The sequence below is a fragment of the Chiroxiphia lanceolata genome, chromosome 11, assembly GCF_009829145.1.
Source record: "Chiroxiphia lanceolata isolate bChiLan1 chromosome 11, bChiLan1.pri, whole genome shotgun sequence".
Lineage (NCBI taxonomy): Eukaryota > Metazoa > Chordata > Aves > Passeriformes > Pipridae > Chiroxiphia > Chiroxiphia lanceolata.
The window spans coordinates 3,508,594-3,524,248 of NC_045647.1; the positions used below are offsets into that span (position 1 = coordinate 3,508,594).

At 43.9% G+C, this 15,655-nt stretch overlaps 1 long non-coding RNA gene across 1 annotated transcript in view; it reads right to left on the bottom strand.

The window, feature by feature from the left end:
• The window catches only part of LOC116792303, a 179,512-nt gene that overhangs the window by 112,328 nt on the left and 51,529 nt on the right, over nt 1-15,655 (bottom strand). Inside the window, exon 3 of the long non-coding RNA XR_004359067.1 lies at nt 1,795-2,001. This is a non-coding gene — a long non-coding RNA (uncharacterized LOC116792303). The remainder of the gene's footprint in view (nt 1-1,794; nt 2,002-15,655) is intronic.

Below are 15,655 nucleotides of genomic sequence, written 5' to 3' on the forward strand. Positions count from 1 at the left end.
GCAAATTAAATTAAAGCCTCAGCTTTCATCAAAGCAATCCTCGTTTGTGTTGCAAGATGTGTAGTTTGATCTCGTTGCAGCTCCAGCCTCCACTCCCAAATGCCACGAGCGGTACCTGGTGCTGCTCACCCGGTTACAGCCAACCCTGGAGGTACTGCTGAGCATCACCTGAAGAAAAGTGACTTTTTTTTTGTCTTGGCTGCTACTCCTTGAACCATGTGAAAGACAGACACAGTGGGAAACCCCCCGTGACCTTGGAGTTTTGGGGCATAGCTCTGGGAAAGGAGGTTGGGAGATGCACCCAGAGTGCCAGGTCAGGCAGCCAGGGAGCAAGAGTAGCAGAGAGGGAAAGGTTCTGCTTGCTTGCCTATCATCTCTGCAAAAGACTGTTCTAGAAACCAAAGAAGATTCTTTATTTGAAAGCACATCTCCAGAGGAAAATAAACCTAAAGATTTTTACACACACAGAAACAAAGAAAAACTTTGTCTGTTGGGGATATTCCCATTAGGTCTCCACACCCTCCTCATTTACTCTCCCCATGTCAACAGTCTGTGCTGGGGAGGAATAACTGCCATGAAAGAATCAAAAACAACACAATTATTTGGTCTTTGCAATAATGAGGTAAAGATATTACAAAACCAGGCACCAGCAGCTTTCACAAGATTCAGCAGAAGTGAGAGTGGCAAAAGTTCATACCAAAATCTCTGTTCTTACCTTGTTATGAGAAAGTGCACAATGAGAAGCTTTGGCCACTGTTGGACAGTGACAGTAGTAGGTAAAAATCCTCTCTCAAATCCTAGTTTTACACCATATTTTACCCTTCATTCCTTAACAGAAGGGAACAGCCACATAAGCTGCTTTCCAGAGCAGCTTGTTGACTAACAGCTGCTTGAGGATGAGGTGATGCTGGGCAGTGGCTTTATGACTTCACCTTGCTGCTGCAGGTTTCATCTTAGTCACAAATCCCTTTCAGAAAGGCAACAGCAGAGGCTTTTACCTCCACTACTTCACTTAGCTCACTAAATTGTACTTTTCATCCTTTCTCTCCAAGAGAGGAAAGAAACAAAAGTCATGAAAGTCAACACATTAAACCATCCAACAACTTTAGACATGATGCAAACTCACACTTCCAAAGTTTTTTCTAGTCAGGGTTTTCAGAGTAGCACAGCACTCAGGATTATGCAGCTCATGGACCAAAACAGTGCTTTTGAAGCTACTCTAGCTTATCAGTTAAATATGCATTGATTTTTTTTATTTATTCTTTAAAGAGATGTATTATTAATTAGGCAACAGAACAGCTTCCTTGGAATTATTCCAGTCTGTGACTGAAAAACATATGCAGGACGCCATCCAGAATAAAACCCCTTAGTAATTCAAGAGGAGATTTCACACAGCAACAGCCAGCCTTTCAAAAATAGTGTGTTAGGACACAATCTCTTCTCTTTCCAGTGTATGCTGGGCACAGTGGAGTAATCAAGGGAAAGACCAGGGATAGGTGACTGTCTGCTTAGTCCCTACAGGTTAAAAGCAGCACAAGGACTGCTTGTGGGATCACCCAAGTAACCTCAGTCCCTGTCTTCTCACATGCAAAACAGATTTTCCTTGACAGACTCAGGGCCCACAAAGATGCCAAAAGAACCAGCAAGTCCCACCTGCCATCACCATGCTGGTTCAGCAGCAGAGTAATGACAGTATTAGAAATATCAAGTCCATGGTCCAATTTGAGATGTTGGACAGGTAAATAACAACTTACATTAATTTAATGACTTTGTTATAAGTTTGCTCACACTTACCTTGTAGGCCCAGCTCTGATCCTGCTGGCCAAGTGCACACAGGAGCTGGAAACCAGGAACATGCAGCTCAGTAGAGGTGGGGAGTGTTTAAAGGTGCTTTCTTATTCAGGGAGTCAAAGGCAGTCCCCAGTGCAAATTAAACAGTCTGCACTCCTGTGCCTGCAGACAGTGCAGCAGAGACAGATGCAGAGCTAAACCAGCCCAGACCTGTAAATGAGTGACAGGGAGGACAATTAGCACAGCAGTACTTCACCCTTCTTCAGGGTGTTATATTACATTGATATTTATATTTAAACACAGGTAGAACTGAATATTCCCTTTTTGCACAAGCATAAATGATAATGCAAGTTTCAGATAATGAAGCACGAGCCAGAGATTGCTTGATAGAGCACAAAGTAGAAGCCTGTGAGAAAAATTGCCTCCTGCCTGTTTGCAGGAGCCAGCTGGGAGGTGGACTCAGCTCAGAAGTTGTGACAGTGCGACCCGAACACAAACCTATAACCCACCCCAGGTACCTCTGCACAGCTGTTGCTCAGGATGCTGTAACAACTGGTTATTAACATTCACTTTGAAGGGTGCCCTCTGCACATTCTCTACTCACACACAAATCAAGCAAGTACAGTTCAGGCAGTTGCTGCCCACGTGCAAGATCTGAGACACTGCAAGTGCAAGGAAACACAGCTCAGCCTCAACGGAAGAGCATCAGCTCACACAGGGGACAGACACTGCCAGAGATCACAGCCCACTGCAGGTAAGATGGGCTGCATGGAGGGTCAAATACTCCTACTGACAGTCTGGTTTACTTCCTGCCATTCCCAGAAATAAGAACCAAAAAATCCCCCGAAACCTCTCACGTTCTCTGCAAAGGCTGTTGCCAGCTGAACCATCACAGGGTCGTGCTTCCCTGCAGGAAAAACAGGGTGCCCACCTATACACCACACCTCCAAGCACCACACCAGCAACCAGGAAGGTTCTCAGCATCAGGAAACCCAGTCCCATGTAAGGTGCTGGGAAAACAGCCACAGGGACACAGACGTGTTCAGCACTTCCCTGCAGAAAAGCAGCGCGGCAGAACTGTCTGCCCTCAAACCTGTCTGCTCTGACCCTGTGCAACAGCCCCTTCTTTATCAATGCATGAAAAAACCAACCCATATTCTTCATATTGACCTCTTGTATGTCACAGGGCAGGTTGGACTTCCCAGAATTAATCTTGGAGTTAGAGCTGAGCTTTCAGAAAGGTAACTCATCTCCATTTGGACACTGCAATTCATGCAGAATCCACCAAAGCCTGTGACCAGCTGCTCCCTTGCTTTGTTCTCTGCAGATCTGACTTTTTTTGATATTCAGCCTCTGGGCCTTGTACCACTAAGACTAAAAAGCCTTCTTTTGCCAAAGTTTGATTATTTTTGTGGTTCAGTTTAATTCTCCTGAAGTTCAGGAGCTCTGCCTCCTTATACAACTTAAGAAACAGTCAGTCCAAGCCACTCCAAATACCAAGTAAATCCACAACGTCTCAGGTGCCCAAATTTAGGATGATACTGGTAAAATTATCCCTTTGGCTTCTCTTTGTAGATTTGAGCTCCTAAAACCCACTCATTGTTATTTCAGAGAATTGGGGATTTTTACCACCCAATTTACCCACCACACCAGACACCTGAGATGCAGAGCAGGGTGTGCTCCAGATAAAGGTTTCCACGCACAAACCTCAAACTTGTGTTTCCAGCTGACCAACCCACAGAACACCCAGATGCACAGATGTACTCCAAAATCACTCTCAGATGTCACATCTCTTTTTGACAGGTGTTGGAGGTAACTCAGTAAAGTTGCATTAACGCAGCTTTAAAGCAAGAGGATTCCGGGCTAAATTTAAAAAAAAAAATAATCCCAGGGGGAACATACAGAAGCTGACACAGCTCTTATGTTGGGCTGGTCATTTCACCTTCCTTCCTTCCTTTTTATTTTTCTCTTCCAGAGGGACTGGGGCATTGGGCTGAGTGTTGAACTGTCAGTTCAGATTTTCAGCCCTAAGAGATGAATTTCCCTCCTGACTCGAGTCATGCCCACACTAACCCTCTGCAGTCATGGCTGTGTAGTTAATCATATGCAGCTACACCGAACCTGATTGTTAAAAGGCTGAGTAAATATAACTACACCCTCGTTATCTTGTTTAAAGGTAGAAAGATTAATTTGAATTCTAACTGGAAATACTGATTCGATGAATAAGCCTGAAATGTAGCGGTTTTCAATTACACTAAGAAATTGGTCTTTTGAATTTTCAAATTATGCAAGGCAAAGCAAGTTCACTTTAATCTATACGTGGGGATATATTTGCCATTCTCAAAGTGCTGTGTGTCAGTGGGTAATAGCTAAAAGGAGAGTGAAAAATCCGTAATGTTGGCCGTTGGTGCCCTCCAGGGGCCTGGCCGGGTATAAATTTCAGCCAAAACATAATTTTTGAGCATTCAGGCAAACACAATAAATATTGCATATTATCACCCTGTTTTAAAAGGGAGTGAGGGCCATTATTCATGCAACCCTCAGTGGACAGTTCCTCTCCACAGTCCCACAGACACTGGGATGCTCAATCAAACAAGGCAAGGGAGGTATGTATTTATATTTGCCTACTTTCACTTTTCCTGCCTGGATTCCTAGGAAAACAAGGTTTATATTTGATCACATAAACCTGAAGGACAAGTAGAGCTGGGGAACACACAACATGCTGACAGCATTTGTAAAAATAGGCATCAAGAAATGAAAGCAAGCAAATTTGACGCCCCGTGTGCTGGGAAGCTGAGAAACCATGATTTGTAACTTCCACCCATGATTTGAGTTCTATTTAAGTCCACTTTTGGTTACAGGCTTACTCCAGCTTTACATCAAATGACTGATATCCTCCAGTGGGCTTTACATCCTCTGGAACAAGACAGAAAGCCTCTCCCTGCCCTCACAGATTGCAGGTTAGTTCCTTATGGCAGGGACTTAATTGTCATTTTCCTCTGCCATCCCATAATACAGCTGCCACAAGACTAAACACCAGAGAGGAAAAGGAAAAAAAAAAACCAAAACCAACCGATGACAACAACAAAAAAAACCCCACACAAAATAAACAAAACCCCAACTAAAACAAAACCAAACAAAAAAAACCAAACAAAACCCCAAAAACAAAAATGCAAACAAACAAAAAAACCACTGAAATCGGGCCTGTCAGAGCACAGGACCAGTCCACACAAGCTCAGAAGATAACCTGTGTATAACAGACCTCCAGCAGAGAGCTATCTGATCCAGGATTTTTCTGGAATTAATGGAACTCTTCTCTGCCTTCAGTGCACAGAACTCAGTAACTGCAGAGACTGTGGCTGAGAGCAGGTGTATTATCAGGGCACAGCTACGTTAGAGTCTCTCCTCCTTAACATTCCCATACCTTACAGAAGCACTCTTCCACAAATAAGTCTGGAATTATTGTCCAGTCTCACCTACAAGAGTAGCTACAACTTTATAGATGCTTTTTCTGCAAAATTAAAACTCAGTTCTTGGTTTTTTTAGAGGTGTCCACTAAAGCCACATCTCCCTTCTTCCCCTCACAGGATAAACTATCCAATAAATAGTAGAAAGCTCCTCTTCCATTGAAATGGGTTTGACACAACTACTTTGTTTCAGGGGTTGAATTTTCAGGCCCTGCTCAAAGTTTTCAGCCCACTCTGCATAAATACTGAAATAAATATTTGAATTTTCTGAGAGGCACAGGTAGGCAGGACTGCACTGGGTGCTGTGAACACCCAGCAGGGCACGACATGCCCAGCTCTGAGCCCTGCCCTTTCTCCTCCACAAAGCCCAGCATCGACTTCCAGGCTGAGGTGTTGCTGACATTTTACAACAATGTGATATTTGGAGATCACGAGACTTCGAGAGCTGAAGCTGCTGAAGATGTTCCACCAAAGCACAAGTCAGCTTTGGATAGAACTGCTGAAAGAGTTACAGACTCCCTCCCCCTTTCCCTGCACAAACCTCCCTGGTCATGTCAATAAAGGAGACTTTAAAGATGAGGAAAATCCGAAAAGTCTTTGACGTAATTAATATCAGATAATTGTTCTGAGTCTTCTTTCATCTGCCAATTACAAGTGGAAATTGAGTCTGGGGAGCTCCTGCAGATCATCTTTATGCAATTACGACTTATGATGAACTACCCAGCTCCAGCAGCACTCCCCAAGCTACAGCACGAGCCTAAATGGAAGACCTGGAGCAGGAATGACACAATGTCAATCCCAGTGTTTAACATGCCCACAAGCCAGAACGTACTCCTGGTTTGCTGCTGAATTCGACCACACAGCTCATGGATGAAAAATCACTCCAGAAATCAGAATGGCAGGTAATTAGCAGCACATGCTGTCTTCCATTACTTTGTTTTGTTCTCCTTAAATCATTCCCCATCCGTGCTCTCCCTCGCTGCTTGAGAGGGTTATTTGTAGGCAGCTTCAAACCTGCACAGCAGCTTGGCTTCCAGCAATGCCACTGTGCTGGCATCTGAGCACACCTGGGGTTCAGGCTGAGCATAGTCCCAAATAGCTAAAATTTGACAATGAGCAGCCAGAAACCTGACTTCATACCAATTCACTCTTAGAAGAAACACAGCTCCATCTTTTTACCTCCCAGACAGACATTAGGCTCTCATAAAGAGAGGAATATCAATGAATACAGAAGCCAATACACCAAAGCATGAGAGTTCTGGCCCGTGGGGTCCTCAGACCTAGAGCTGCACCAGCTGCTTTCTGTGAAGGCAACAGAAAGAAAACAACCCCCCACTGATCCTGCCTCATCCGAGCCCTTTCCACTTATATTTAGTCAGGACTGATTAACATGGGAATTCTGGAAGAACACTCTCTGTTATATTCCATGTTCTCCGCTTGCTGAAGGAGGAATGAAAGCTGAGGAGGTTTATTTTGATCACCTGCAGGCCCTGCAAGAGGCAGCTCAGCAGGTTGGACAGCACTGGACACTGCTGAGAAATGCAGCCTCTCCCCAGCACCTGCAGGTGGCACGGGCTTCCTGCACATTTCTAATCCAGGCTCCATAATCACATTCCAAGAGGGGGAGGAAAAAAAAAAAGAAAAAGAAAAAAAAAAAAAAAACACTTTCTAGATAAAGAGAGGTTTCAAAGATCATATACTGATTTATGATTTATTTTGTTCGAAACCATCAATTTAAACAATTGCTTTATTTTCCTGGGGCTCTGCTGGATTAGATTTAGAAAACATTGACAAGCGAAGATTAATGCTGGAGAACAGAAAATGAGTTAAAGGAGACTGCCAATGAAATCCACAGCCAGCACTGTGCTCAGAACAGCAGAATATGAAGACTCATGAAAAGTATGACTCGTATTGATCACGACAGCAACAAACAGCTTCAAACAACGAAGCAGTGCCCAACCTGGGAATTAAAGTTCAGCCAGTAATTTTAGCTAGATAGCATCTCACTGCCAAGGTTTTGCAGTGACTAATCGTTTAACTCCTAACAAGGTATTTTACCCCCACTGCCACCTGGCCACACAGTGCAGGTGTGGTCACTCACGTGCCACCCCCCCACCAAGGGGGAAGAAATTGAAAATTAGTATTTCAGGGGGCTTAAATTGTGTGTGTTCAGCTTGAAACACCTTTTAAAGTTATTTATCCATATTAAAAAAAAAAAATTAGAACTCATATCATGTCCTCCTGCAGGTACCAGTCACTTCAAAAAAATCAGCCCAACGTGCAGTGGGCTGTTCTCCAACATCAGCATTACAGACTCCTTCACACTTGCCCTGAAATTTATACACGTTGACACAACACTTCAGTGACCCCCATTTTTTGTCTTTGGCCTGTGTGTAGATACATAAATACAGAACAAAACAGAAAGGAGAACTTTTGCCCTAACGATCTTGAAAAGCTACAGCTCAACCATGAAGGATTTTCACTGGCACTGAAGTTCAAAAGCAGCTTTTTCAGGGCGTGGAACATCCTTGTCCAGTGGCAAAATTTTGTGACAAGTTACACAGGTTTGCTCAAGAGAATCATCAGAGAATATGCTCTGGGCACTTCTCCTTGAGACAGAAATGCTCCACAACTTTCCCCACAAATGTATTAGGCAGCTCCTGGGGAGGTTTCTCACACATGAATTCTCCCAGGCTCATGACAAAAAGGATTTCCAAAGTGATCCAACCAGGAAAAAAAGGGAGGGAAAAAAGCAAGCAGCTTTTTTTTTCAGGTCAGGTCTTAAGACTGCAGAGCTGCAGGGACACATGGCATTACAACTAATGGGGATGGACAATGGGACAGTGCAGAGGGCAGGGCCACCAACCCCCATCCCAGCACCCACGTGATGACTTGCCCTGCAGTCCACAGTGCTCACAGCATCCCCTTTCCCAGCCCTAGAGCCACTATCCAATACAGGACCTCATGGTCTTTACCTTGAGACTACTAGGACGTTGATTCCAGTAGGAAAAAACGCATTTAAACTTGGTTCAGCTGCCAAACTGCCTCAAAGCAAGAAAGAAAGTGAGGCCTAACCACTAAAATTAATGGCTTTGTAGCAAGCCTGAGGTACCTTTGCCACAGAACCAAGTTATTCATGACATACAGAAATATTTCAGTAATCAACAACTCTTTGGAAAATAAAACTAGAGCTAATCAGGGTGGTCTTGTTTCCCTTAAAGATATTAAAAAGTCATTACTTCAAGTACTTGTTACATCAACACAGTACTTTTTAGAGGGACAGCATTAGACATCGCTGCAGGGCTTTTGAGATGCTGATATTCCATCCTTCAGTCATCTCCATAACGGCCCAATTCTTTCATTCAACAGCCAGAAACATTAAACTTCTATTTTCTCTGCTCAAAGCTGCTTGCTGCCCTTCACTGGCACAGACTCTTGCTGAGCTTGGGAAGGAAATCAAACTACTCATACATATCAGCACATTTGCTCCCCTGGGTCTAAGTTTAAAGCAGACAACATGTTTCAGAAATATTAATTTACAGGAGATATTTTAAGTGCAGCATAGGAGTTTCCCAGAGTTTTCCTTCTCATGCTTCAAGCTTCATTAATCAACCCAGCCCTGCCAAAATATATTGTAGGAAGATGTCTGTAGCTGCTGGTCTGAGCCATAATCAGACCTCAGAGTGGAATATTTACAAGCCAATGTCTCCACTTTAACAAGGACACAAGAACCCAAACTGCCTGGCAGCTGCACAACACTGCAGTTAACTCCTCCACATCGGGAGGATTCTCATGCTAAAAAGGGAGCAAAGCAAGAGCAGAGCAGCACAGAAACTGGGGAGAAGCAGAACCTCGAAGTGCAAGCAAAAGGGTAGACCTAGAAAAGAGTGGGAGAAGTCTGGAGGAAAAAAACATAGTTTGCACAGGAACTACCAGGGAGCCAGCCTGGCTCAAGTGCTCGTGAAGGGAGGCAAAAGCTCCTCTCCACCTTTACCAGGCTTTCTATGACTTCTCACCACATCAGACACTGTGCTTTTGAGAGAGCTCAGTCAAACAGCAGCATCCCACTGTGGCAGCACATCCCTCCCCAACTGCTCTAACAGGAACTGAAGAGCTGCATGACAAAAGTTTGCTGTCACAGAGCCACAGGGAGGAAACAACAGAATAACAGCAATAACAGCAAAAATGCTGAGAAGCTCTAAAGATCAGCAGTACTTGAGCCAGAGTAACAGTTGTCCCTGCTTTATTCTCACAGAGTAGAGCACCCATAACAGCACAGCACAGCAAGCTGGAAACACAAGCCAGAAATCCTCTCCCAAAATTCAGGCTGCTCCAGAGCCCTGACTCCCAGAACATGACACCCACACCCAGCTGCTCTCGTCTGGATGCCACCCACACCAGGCACTGCCCTCTGCACGCCTTCCTCCAGCCCTGCTCTTCTTCTGCTGCCCATGCCTGTGGAACCCCTGAGCTCTGATCCCTTTGACAGCCTCAATCCCACTGATCAGGCTGGAAAGGGGCAGGACTGTCCCCTCCTGAGCTGCACACGGAGCACAGCTAACAGGCGCAAGCCTTGTGCCACTCTAATTTGAAAAGGTTTTGTGATACCTTATTTCTTCTTGTTTATCTCCCCTGTTCACATTGATGCTGGCCCCCAGAAATCACAGCAGAGTGATTTTCCGTGGAGAACAGCCTTTGTTTCTGCAGCAGCAGGATCCCAGCTCCACACTCAAGCTTTAAGTGACCAAATAGCTTGTGTGGTCATGATAAGGCACATAAAAATTACTAAATGCAGCCAAATGCTTCTTCAGACCTGAGTAAAGCATCTTTCCAATTTCAGGACACTTGTATGCTCTAATCTTTGCGTGCCACAACTGCTGCTTCTCATCTGAGAACAGAGAAGCTGAAGCAGTTTTTGCACTGTTTGTTGTTCTTTTCAACAATCAAATCCAAGAAACACCAGCAAACCAAAGTAAAAGTTTTCCTCCTCTAGACTTTCAGATGTGGTTCTTCAGATTTTTCCCAAATAAGTCATTCAGTGTTATTAAGAGCCCTGCATGGTGCTCCAAGAGAGTCATGAGTGTGTGCTGGATAAAGAACTTACATCAGCACAGTAACATTTCCTCCAAGATAATCATCCCAGGATTGACAAGTGATAATGATAACCTGTATGCTTTTGAAGCTTTAGAAAAAGCTGAGGTTGAGGTCCACACCTCCATCATTCTCCCACACTTCTACAAAAGAGCCTCCAGTTAAGTACAGGCATGACCTGTAGTCATCCAATTTGATTTTCCAGAAAAAACCTCGCATGTTACAGCTCCTCTCTTTGCTCTCCAGTTACCAGTGGCCACACTGTGGCAGGAGGGCTTTCAAGGGCAAGCATGAGGCCTTTCTGCCTGGATGGCTCAGTTTTGAGCACCCCAAGCACTGCAGAGGGACAGAAGAGCCACATTTAGTGGTGCTAAGCCTAAAACTATGTTAAATAAATCCCCCCTTCTTCTGGACCAGTCCACTTACATCACCATCCACCTGCATGGGATGAAGTACTGCCATAAAGGTGATCATTATATTTTTACAGAAATTAGATGTTAAATGTTTTCTGATTATATTTAGTGCTCAAATACTCCAGTTCAGCTCAGCATAGAAATTATTCCTATTTTCCCTAGAGAAAAATGGTAGTTTCTATTGCACAGAAAAGGTATTTTCCCCCCTCCCCCCCAAAAAATGCATTGGCTTAAGACCAAAACCAGCAGATTTCAGGCCTGTACCAATAAGAGAGTCTCAACTCTTAACTCAGGAATTTTCCCCTTTAAAAACTCCTGAAGGAAAGAGCTCCTATTAGTATTACTCGTAGAGCTGAGAGACCCCCAGATATCAAATCCTGGAATTATTCAGTTCCTCTGTGCTGAAAGAGCATTTTCACACTACTTGTGGAGGTGGGCATTTAAACACTGATTATTAAGCTTCTCTCTCGCTCCTAGATCCGTGAGAATATATTCTGTGCAGCTGGAATCAAAGCTGGCTTTACAGAAGAATTAGTTCTTGAAGGCCTTTGAGGACCTTTTGCTCTTGAAGCAAAGACACTGCTCATGTTTACACCCACATCTACACACCACCCCAAGGCTCACCCAGCACACACAAGCCTTGTACTCACCCAGTCAGGAGAAAAGGAACGAGACCAGCATCCAGGAAAAAAATAATCCTGACATACTGGAGGTAGAAATAAGCATTAAACTTTTAGACTACTCTCCAACAGGAACAGAAACCTCTGAGCAGCTCAGCCCAGAGAAGCCCTGGGTGGTGCCTGGCCAGCTCTTCATCATTCCCTGCAGCTGTGGGACTCCTCATCATCCCCTGCAGCTGCAGCAGCTCCAGCACCCTGGTATGAGTTACCCTGTGCCCACCTGGACTCCATCACACCCTTCCTGCTCCCAGGGTGTGTCCCCTCTGCCAGACAAACCCCATACTGCATCACCTGTTGCATATCCCTTTTGGAAGCATCTCCTGGAAAGCCCAATGCCCCCCCAGGAGTCTGTCCCACAGCATGGGGGTGTTGGTTCTTCTAATCACAACAGCTCAGAACTTTCTATCCTCTGACAAATGTTAGCATTTCCAGTTTGTTCCCCACTCCAAATCAATTGCTGAAATATTGTACTCTTGATGTTTTTCTAGTAGTTGAAGCACTTTTTTCCTTTGTACCAGGAAGAATATGTAGTGCTTGAACACACACACCAACAAAGAGGTTCAAGTTTTGCAAGGCCTTATCTACACAGATTTCAAAGTACAAGTGTTCACTGACATGAGTAAACACTGAAACTTGGTCAGTGCAACAAAAGGCTCAGCTGTAACTCAAATTCAGAGCAAAGCTCAATGCAGCCCCAACTTCTGAAGCAAAGAACCCAACACCCATTCTGCCTCATGCCACAGCAGATTTCTGTTCCTGCTGCTCCCACAGAGTATTCCCATTTTCAATTGCTGCAGGAGAAATCATTTATAAGGCAGGCTGTGATGCTGATCAGTTATTTTTAAGAATTAGTCTGGAATCTTGGCATTCTCTGACTCCACTACAGGACAGAAGGCATCTCATGAGTATTATTTATTCCCTCTTACACAGTTTTCTTTAAATCCTTCCAGGTTTCCTTCAGAAATTGGGAGACAATAATGCACATGGAAAAAATAAGATAAGAATCTGCTAGAATCGAACTTTTTTAGTGCTGCTGGTTTAGAGCAAAAACGTATAAAGCACACGACGTAATTAACATCAGATGGAAATTGTGCTGGCTTTTTTTAAAAAAAAAAAAAACACAACTAGAATGGCTCTGAGTCCTTCCCTGCCATTTCCTTTTACAAGGGACTTTTGACAAGAGCATGGAGTAATAGCACAAGGGATAGTGGCTTTAAACTGAAGGAGGGCAGGTTTAGATGAGATATTACACATAAATCCTTCCCTGGCACAGGTTGCCCAGAGAAGCTGTGGCTGCCCCAGCCCTGGAAGTGTCCAAGGCCAGGCTGGACGGGGCTTGGAGCAACCTGGGCTAGTGGAAGGTGTCCCTGTCCATGGAAGGGAGGTGGAGCTGGGTGGGCTTTAAGGTCTCTTCCAATCCCAAACATTCTGTGATTCTACAGTTTGCTGATCTGCTTTTCAGTCACCTACAGACAACAATTCATTTGTGAGAAACACAAGTACAGTGATATTGGAAACAGTTAATTATTAAAATGGCGTAATTTTCAGGCAGTGTCAGCATGAGCAGGGTCAGTCCTTATCTGAAAAGAAGTGCTAAATGAAATCCTTAAATAGACACATTTTTTCAAGGATAAAACAATTAAACATCAGGAGCTATTTTGTTTGTCTGGGAATCTCTTCCTGTGGACGTACCGTGACTGGTTTTACGCTGGTCCCACTTTCTGACCTAAAATAAGTGAAGGTCCTGGGTGGTACCTGAAATACTTTTCCCTTCCTCAAGTTATAACAACAAAAGGAACGGAGCTGTTGAGAGCAGCCCCCTGAAACCATCTGCCCACGTTTGCTGAGGGGTCACTTGGTGGCTTTCAGCAAGAAATGCTATTGCCTCCCTTAATCCACCTGCAAATCAATGATGATTTTAACTTGCTTTCAGCAACAAGACATGTGTGCATGGCCTGTGGTGTCTGAGGAGCCAGCCACCCGTGCATGATTGATCAGCATCCTGCCTGGGCTGTGGCACAGCCACAATAATATGACAAATTCTCCCCGTCATGCTTCAGCTTTTGCTGGTTGTTAACACAAAACAGGTGTAAAGCAAAGGAATAAAAAAATACCAGCCGTCAGGGCAGATATTGGAGGAGTGTGAACAAAGGACTAACAGAAGGGATCCCTGGAGACCAGCAGGAAAGATTGGAACACCCTTCCCTGTCTCCAGCACAGTCAATCACAGAATAATTCCCTCCAATTAAACTGTTAGTTATATGTAGAGCTGTGTTTCATTAGCCCTTAATGAGTTGCAAAAAACACTGCCCAGGATAAAGTTGGGTACCCATCAGGTTCCAAAGCAGGATGTATACTTCAGAAACACTAGTTTTGTGCCTGCATTTTTAAGCTCCTGAGTGGCTTTGGAAAACTTGATCTGCAGAGAAGAGAAACTGAGCTTTGTTTTAGGGCATGTACCACTGATCCAGGTTATACCATCCAAGCAGACCAGTAAGGTGGAGAAGGTACTGTGTCTCCACTTGAGCTGGCAATCAAAACTCAGGAGTTGTGGCTGACTGTCTCACTAATGCAACTGGAAATTGTTGCTGAGGTACCTTTTGCTGACAATCAGCTCCAAAATTTCCAATATTCTCTGAATTAGCAGAACCTGGGAATTATAACCATCTCTCCCATAAATCTTGTTCAGTGTAATTCTGGATTAAGTTTCGCCAAGGCTGAAAACTCACCTTCCTTTAGTGAGTTTGGGAAAAAATAGACTATGAGTTCTCTGGAATCTACTGAATCTACTGAAGTCCATCATACGCTGATCCTGCCTTTAGCTTTCCTTTTTCATGCCTGATCCATGATCTCTGCTCTGTTCTGAGCATGAGAGCTTATCTGCAGACCCATCTTTCCCATTTTGGCTCGCAAGCCTTTGTATAAAATGTTTTCAAATACAGCCCACATGTTTTTTAATATACAGAACTTGAATTTCATTTTATGGAACCCAAGCAACTGTGTTTAGTAATTCCTTTTCCCTTAGATCGATCCATCTGATTTTTTTTTTTTTTAATATACCAGCCATGTAGTTACTGTACTTTAATTTTCTGATGTGGCCTCGCTTCACATTTTGACATTTTGCTGAAATTTCCACAGCAATTAGTCAAAACACGATGATGCTTCGGTTTTCCGTTTAATCCATACCAGAGCAGAGACCAAAGCAGCTCCTTCCAGAGAACACAGACTTTCTAATTACACTCACTAATCACAGGAGTGGTAAGAGCTTTTTCGGGGGAGGAGAGGCCTCGTGAGCTCGTGCTCCAGACTAATGAACATGATTTGAAGCTCCTTCATGCGAAGTGACAGTTTCCACATCGGCAGCTGGGCGCTGGAGAGGAGCCTTGGCTCTGCTTTGCAGCCCTCAATGACTCTCCCCCCGCTGCATTTAGACTCCTCTGCTTCCTCTAGAATCAGCTTTGATGATCTCCCAACACTTTCTGATTCAACCTTTTGCTGCTCTTAAACAACACGCTGACTGTAACCGATGGAATCAACTCACCCAGAGTTGGCAGCGCTGTTCCCAGTGGTTATGGCACAGGCCAGGAACTGAAGAAAAACCAGGATATTTAACCCTACCCTTAACTGGTTTTGAGTTAACTCTGGGTCCTCAGCCATTCCAGCCCTCACAGTGCAGCAAAAAGAGTGCACCTCTCTTTGCTGGCTCCTTGTGGCTCTCCAAACTGGAATGTAAATGATGTTGTACAATTACTCTTAGTGGCCTAAGGGAATCCAGAGCTTTATCACTAGGCACTTTCTCATCCAAAGTATGCCATATATTTAAAGTTTCCAGCAGCCAAATTGATCTGTGTTGCTCCAGACACATTAATGCACAGGTGGTAAGTGGGTTTGTACCTGCATCTCCAGAGGGCTGTGGGAATATCTGCTATTTAAAACATCAAGCCACTGCAATATTTTGAATAAAGGTATATATATGGACAAACACTTTTGACTACAGATGTAGAGAAAAATAAAATTTGAATACAGAAAAAAAAATCCCGAAGTTTCTGTAGAGAAAAAGAAACATTATGAAGCATATTGGCTTATCTCATAATATTATTATTAGAATTTTCACAAATATTATCACTACAGCAGCAAGTAATTGGTATTTCTTAGCTCAACATGAAATTGTGCCAAATGTAATCAGTAAAAGTAAAACAATACACCGTGGCTG